We start from the raw sequence: 7,492 nt of genomic DNA on the forward strand, positions 1-7,492 counted from the left end.
CCTCGTACACAGATCAACAAACAGGTGCAAGTCCGTGGTTACCCCTTGCCTGTTACACGCCACAATGGTAATTGTCTTGGGGTGTTTACACACTGGTATCACTGATTTCCAAATGAAGCGGAGACAAAAACAGGAGAGGAAATATTGCCTAATGATATGTGTCTGTATACACGTGAACACCTGGCTCATAACAATATATTATGTATCCTCTGCGGAATAAATAACAACGCTGCAGCAAACAGCTGAGCCGACAAAGCGCTGACTTGCACCTGACAGTTTTCATGAAGAGAAGGAACAACCTAATGTGAACTATTTCCACATTGAGATATCCATCCATCCATCCATCCACCCACCCACCCACACGCTGGTCATATAATTAGAATATCATCAGAAAGTTGATTTATTTCAGTAATTCCATTCAAAAAGTGAAACTTTTATAATGTATACATTCATCCCACACAGACTGATAATTTTGATGATTATAACTGATAACTAATGAAAACCCCAAAATCAGGATCTCAGAAAATTAGAATATTGTGAAAAGGTTCAATATTGAAGACACCTGGTGCTGCACTCTAATCAGCTAATTAACTCAAAACACCTGCAAAGGCCTTTAAATGGTCTCTCAGTCTAGTTCTGTAGGCTACACAATCATGGGGAAGACCGCTGACTTGACAGCTGTCCAAAAGATGACCATTGACACCTTGCACAAGGAGGGCAAGACACAAAAGGTCATTGCTAAAGAGGCTGGCTGTTCACGGAGCTCTGTGTCCAAGCACATTAATAGAGAGGCAAAGGGAAGGAAAAGATGTGGTAGAAAAAAAGTGTACAAGCAATAGGGATAACCGCACCCTGGAGAGGATTGTGAAACAAAACCCATTCAAAAATGTGGGGGAGATTCACAAAGAGTGGACTGCAGCTGGAGTCAGTGCTTCAAGAACCACCACGCACAGACGCAAGACATGGGTTTCAGCTGTCGCATTCCTTGTGTCAAGCCACTCTTGAACAAGACACAGCGTCAGAAGCGTCTCGCCTGGGCTAAAGACAAAAAGGACTGGACTGCTGCTGAGTGGTCCAAAGTTATGTTCTCTGATGAAAGAAAATTTTGCATTTCCTTTGGAAATCAAGGTCCCAGAGTCTGGAGGAAGAGAGGAGAGGCACAGAATCCACGTTGCTTGAAGTCCAGTGTAAAGTTTCCACAGTCAGTGATGGTTTGGGGTGCCATGTCATCTGCTGGTGTTGGTCCACTGTGTTTTCTGAGGTCCAAGGTCAACACAGCCGTCTACCAGGAAGTTTTTGAGCACTTCATGCTTCCTGCTGCTGACCAACTTTATGGAGATGCAGATTTCATTTTCCAACAGGACTTGGCACCTGCACACAGTGCCAAAGCTACCAGTACCTGGTTTAAGGACCATGATCCCTGTTCTTAATTGGCCAGCAAACTCGCCTGACCTTAACCCTATAGAAAATCTATGTGGTATTGTGAAGAGGAAGATGCGATACGCCAGACCCAACAATGCAGAAGAGCTGAAGGCCACTATCAGAGCAACCTGGGCTCTCATAACACCTGAGCAGTGCCACAGACTGATCGACTCCATGCCACGCTGCATTGCTGCAGTAATTCAGGCAAAAGGAGCCCCAACTAAGTATTGAGTGCTGTACATGCTCATACTTTACATGTTCATAATTTTCAGTTGGCCAACATTTCAAAAAATCCTTTTTTGTATTGGTCTTAAGTAATATTCTAATTTTCAGAGATACTGAATTTTGGATTTTCATTAGTTGTCAGTTTTAATAATCACAATTAAATTAAATAAACATTTGAAATATATCAGTTTTCTAATTATATGACCAGCACCTGTATAAGCGGCAACACGCACTTTGTGAAAGTAAAACGAGCGTCGACCTCCAGTAGCAAACGTCCCGTCATTGGTATGTGGTAAGTCTCTCCTACTTATTAAACCATGGTTTTGTATTTTAACAGAAGCAGCGTTGTAGAATAACTTATGATATTGATGTTAAAGTCGAGCTGGCTGGTTTTTATCTTTAAACAGAATTCCGAAGGGCTAACGTGACCGAATTGATAGCTAGCTTAAATGTGGCATTAAATTGAGAAGCTAAGTAATGTAACATTAACTTACTAGTGAATATGGGAGAGAGAGAGTGGGAGGGAGATGAAAAAACTAAAACTACTAAACTATAATAACCTTGCTACCAAAGAGTAAATGTAAAATTGACAGTCTGGTCTCACTAATGTCAAGTTAAAGAAACATTGCTATAGGTGGTGGTCTTGAAAAACTGTTGTTTCTTTTATGGATGGGTATTAAATGAGCCCCAGGGCTAAATTATTAAAGATTGTAATGTTGGTATTGATAAGCTGCAACGTTACTGGCTCTTTTATCTCTGCTTCTAAGGATTTGGTGTAAGTTAGTTTAATGCAATGCTGCAGCATCTGCCTCATGCACACCAAGCAAAGTCAGCAGACCTTAGCGTGGAAAGGGCAGTGGGTCCAGTAAAGGGGAACCAGGTGGAGTTTATTCCACTTGTATAATAAATACATTTAGTCATTTAACTCATGCTTTTATCCAAAGCGACTTACAATAGCTATATATGTTAAAGGTGGCACGCCTCTTGAACAACTAGGAGTGTCTTGCTCAGGGACACATGGATGGATGTGTCACCGTTGAAATCAAACACGGGTCTCTCACACCAAGGCATGTGTCTTATCCACTGCTCCACAACCAATAAGTATGCTCATTACTGTGTGTAGACTTATTTAGCAAGTTTAGCTTTTGGGTGTAGTTTATTCAGTATCTTACTCTACTTGTTGTTCACAGATGTGGTAATAACAATGTTCCAAAATTATGTGGAATTGCATATTTCTTTATTTGAATATTTTAACATTTTACACCCTGCGAAAGCATGTTTTAATCCCCGAGTTGTCGACACCTATGCTGGTAAGGCCTACTATAAATATGTGCAATAAAACCTTCCCGAGTAAAAAGACAATACTTTATCAAGACACCTGTCTGTAAGGTAAATCATCTCTGTCCTCAGTCTGTCATCCTGTAGGCTATGTTATTTACTAGCACTGCTAATGTTAACTTGGCAATTACCCAAATGTTAAAAACCATCTAAATAGAAAGCTGTAGGCAGTGAATAACGGCAGAGGGGAGGTGGAAGAGGAGGAATGATACAGAGTTTTCTTTCTAAACGTCACTCAGTATTATGATGTATGTTAATGTTGCTGCTCTAGAAACAGCATTTAGTTGTATTTAAAATGTTAAATTAAATTCTAAACCTATAAATTTTAAAACAACCAGGCAGTTCAATATATGTTTATTTATTGCAAGTCCTATGTCATCTCAATATATAACAATGTTAGCGCACATTTATATATAATATTATTATAATATTTTCCTCATACCGTGCAAGCCTACCTCATGCCCGTTGGGTCTGGTCTTCCATAATAAGAAGTATCGATAGTGGTATCGTTAAAGAATCTAATCATTAAGCAGTCTCAATAAGGGTATCAATAAAAATTTACGATCCCCATCCCTAGTGCTGTGTGTGTGTGTGCAAGGTCTGCATAATTACATTTATTGAGTAAAGAATTAGTGGAATTTAATTTTAATAATCAGTGAATCAATGTAATTTAGTATAAGGAAATTAAAGGTTTTTTTAAAAGCATGTTATATTTAAGCTTTACTCAAATATTGTCACTACTATAAAAGTTTGAGGTAATCAGTTTCCGCAAATATTTTCAGTATTCTGAACTTATTTGGGTTTACAGTGTTGTGTAATGTAACCTCTGTACAGTTATAGGTCTAAGAAATATTTTGAGGCACTTACACAACACATGATCATTATTAATGATTATGCATTGTAGATAATTACCCTCCTTAGCAGTACATACATGAAAAGATTACCCCCCCCCCCCCAGCTGTAACATGCAAATGTTGTAGTCAGTGCTGGTATATTATATATATATATATATATATAATGCTGAGAAGGGCCATTCTGCTGCATAATGAATATTTCAAGTACTGTACTACAAAGTACATTTCGTCTGGATGTTGGTTGCAAAACTTTTAGTTACACAAGTGTGGCACTGCTATTTTTACTGTAAAAAATCTAAGTACTCCTACCTCCACTGGTGATCAATTATAAGAGTGAGAAGGGCAAAGACAGGAGGAAGAGGAGAGAAGGTCAGAACTTAAAGCTCTTGCTTTGAGGAAATGACAAGTCATTTAGTAATGCAAACTCCAAAATTTAAATCTACTGGGCTCTGTGCTGGAGCCAACATCACTGTCTATACCTCAAAATGAATCAAAGCTTATTCAAAACTCTCTTTGAAGAGCAGTTTTATGACAAAAGCTTGATTTATTTTCTTTTACAAGTGAACTTTAATATGAAGCAATGAGCACAACTTTTTCAAAATGTAAAATTCCTGCCTGACATTAATGCTCTGATGTAATTTATTCATTTTTTTCCATTTCCTGTGATGGATCACCTTTAATGGCAAAATTAAAAGCAACAAAAAAGCTCCAGAGATTTAAAGACATCATGCAGCAAAACCTTCACAGCTGTCTTATTAACAATAAATAATAAAAAAATCCAACGAAGGTTGAAGTCAAGGGCAACTGGACTTGGTTGAAGATACTGGAAGACGTTTCGTCCCTCATCCAAAGGACTTCTTCAGTTCTGACTGACTGGCAGGGAACCTCAGTGGGGTCGTTTGCCAGTGTCATCGATACTGCTGGTTCATTAGTGTTCCTGGTTGCTGTAACGACAGTCGTTACAGTCGTTAGGACTACCAGAGGCCAAGACTGAACGACCATCGTTGGTATCTTCACCTGAGGCCAATAGGTTACGTTTGTTGAGTTTCCTGGGAAGTGATGAAAGGACAGCATTGTAAGTGGGGGATAAGTGGTGGCGTAGACCCCCTCCCCTGTTCAATGACGGCTTCTCTACCCGGGTGTAGATGGCTTCCTTGACACCTCTTTCAAACCATCCATCTTCTCTGTCTAAAATGTGCACCTGGTGGTCCTCAAACGAGTGTCCTCTGTCCTTCAGATGTAAGTAGACTGCAGAGTCTTGACCTGAGGAGTTGGCCCTTCTGTGTTGAGCCATGCGTTTGTGTAGTGGTTGTTTAGTCTCCCCAATATACAGGTCTGTGCATTCCTCACTGCATTGGACCGCATACACTAGATTGCTTTTCTTGTGTTTGGGTGTGCGGTCTTTGGGGTGTACCAGCATCTGTCTTAGTGTGTTCTTGGGGATGTTGAGTTTCTCTGATACTCCAGACACGTATGGAATCACAATGTTGTTGCGTTTGACCTTCTTTTCCTCCTCCCCTGTAGTTTTGTTCTTCTTGGATCTTGTGGCTGTCATCACAAAGGTCCATTTAGGGTATCCACAGGCTGTAAGTGCCCCCTTCAGGTGGTTCTGTTCCTTCTCTCTGGCTTGGGCGCTTGTTGGTATGTTTTCCGCTCTGTGGTGCAGCGTTCTCATGACCCCTAGCTTATGCTCCAGTGGGTGGTGTGAATCGAACAGTAGGTATTGGTCTGTTTGTGTGGGTTTTCTGTAAACCCCAATCTGCAGGCTCCTGTCCTCTTCAATGTGTACAGCGCAGTCCAGGAAGGCCAAACTGTTGTTGTGAACATCTTCTCGTGTGAACTTGATGTTACTGTCCACAGAGTTAATGTGTTCTGTGAAAGCTTGCACTTCCTGGCTTTTAATTTTGACCCAGGTGTCGTCCACATATCTGTACCAGTGGCTCGGTGCTGTTCCTCTGAAGGAGTTGAGGGCTTTATTCTCCACTTCTTCCATGTAGATGTTCACCACAATCGGGGATACCGGTGAGCCCATGGCACAGCCATGCTTCTGTCTGTAGAATCCTCCGTTGTACTGGAAATAGGTGGTGTTTAGACAGAGGTCGAATAATTTACAGATCTGATCAGAGCTGAGGCTAGTTCTGTTGTCCAGGGTGTTGTCTTGTGTTAGCCGTTTCCTAACGGTTTCTACTGCTTCTATGGTGGGTATGCAGGTGAACAAAGAAGTCACGTCATAGGATACCATGGTTTCATCTGGATCCAGTTTTAGTCCTTGAACTTTGTTTACAAAGTCAATAGAGTTTTGGATGTGGTGAGGCGTATTTCCCACCAAAGGAGCCATTAACGTGTCTTCTGGCAATCAATCTGGCAAGATTGAGCAGAGAATGTCAGACTACATATCAATAAATTCAATGATGAAAACCATATCAAGTCACCTTGACTGACGTCAATCTGGCGTTGGGGTCATGCACCCACCAGTGTGTGCGCATTAGTTACTTAAGGGTTCAGTTTAATACAACCTATAGTAAAAGTATAACAAATAAATTATGAATTATTATATATTATCACAGTTAAGGGAAGTTGTTCAGGCCTACAAATTAAACTACCAACAGTATATAGTTATATAGTTACAATTGTGTTGATCTTGAGAAAAGCAATCTTCCTTTTAAAAAAAACAACAACAAAAACTACTACTCTGCATCAAAATGGGAATTTAAATATATCAAAGATATTTAGAGCGGATTGCATGCTTTTGTTTAAAGTAACTTTTTTTCATTTTCAAAAACCCATCACTTTAAACACTCCATTTTCCACTCCAGCCAACTTATCACAAACTGGACTTATAACTCCTTCCATTCAGGCAGGTTTGCAGCGTTTGACCTTGCACACCACTGTAACATGTCCAGCCATTTTCAGGAGTATCCGAACGCAGCGAGGAAAAATATTTCAGCTCTCAGGGCCACAATAAAACGATTTAGTAATCCAGGTTATGCATAACATCAGTTTTTTTTAACATCATATGGTACCTGCAAGATAATGTTGGGTGATGGACTGAGATCTTTTTTTAGCTTACTTGTAACTGACAGATATCATGAAGAAACTATAACTATATAGTTTTTGTCCTTTGCCTTATGTACAGTGCCTATAAGAAGTATTCAACCTCTTTACCTGTTCCTGTTTACCAGTTTTATTGTCTTACAACACAGAATCAAAGTAGATAGTAATATAATAATAATAGTAGACTATTAGGTCAAGGTGAAAACACATCTCCATTTTCACCCTGAGCCAGTTCTGTAGGAAGAACAAAATAATAAACTATCACAGGGAATAAAAACATTTATAAGTTGAACACCCACTTCTAAATGTTAGTGAGCATTAAAATTACACTCAAACAATGTTTTCTATCAAAGCAGTCAGGCAAGGACATTGCAAATATTCAAGGGAGACATAAAATTGCAAAGAGCAAAGAATAAATCTGACTTTAAGAGATCAAGGTGACAAGAATAAGGTGGAAGCTCTGCTGTGTGAACATAACTGACCTGTCAAATAGAACAATTTGACAGCCGCCCATTCTCCCTGCCATCTTCAAGACTGATATGCTTTTAAATGAAATGACATTGTATCAGGATGATGCTGTTAAGCTCCTGTAAGTGTCC

At 39.7% G+C, this 7,492-nt stretch overlaps 1 protein-coding gene across 2 annotated transcripts in view; it reads right to left on the bottom strand.

Annotated features, from left to right (window-relative positions):
* Window positions 1-7,492, bottom strand: part of trip6 (thyroid hormone receptor interactor 6) — a 40,255-nt gene that overhangs the window by 6,571 nt on the left and 26,192 nt on the right. The gene's annotated exons all lie outside the window — the stretch shown is intronic.

Source organism: Micropterus dolomieu, linkage group LG12 (assembly GCF_021292245.1).
Source record: "Micropterus dolomieu isolate WLL.071019.BEF.003 ecotype Adirondacks linkage group LG12, ASM2129224v1, whole genome shotgun sequence".
In the NCBI taxonomy this organism is placed as follows: Eukaryota; Metazoa; Chordata; class Actinopteri; order Centrarchiformes; family Centrarchidae; genus Micropterus; species Micropterus dolomieu.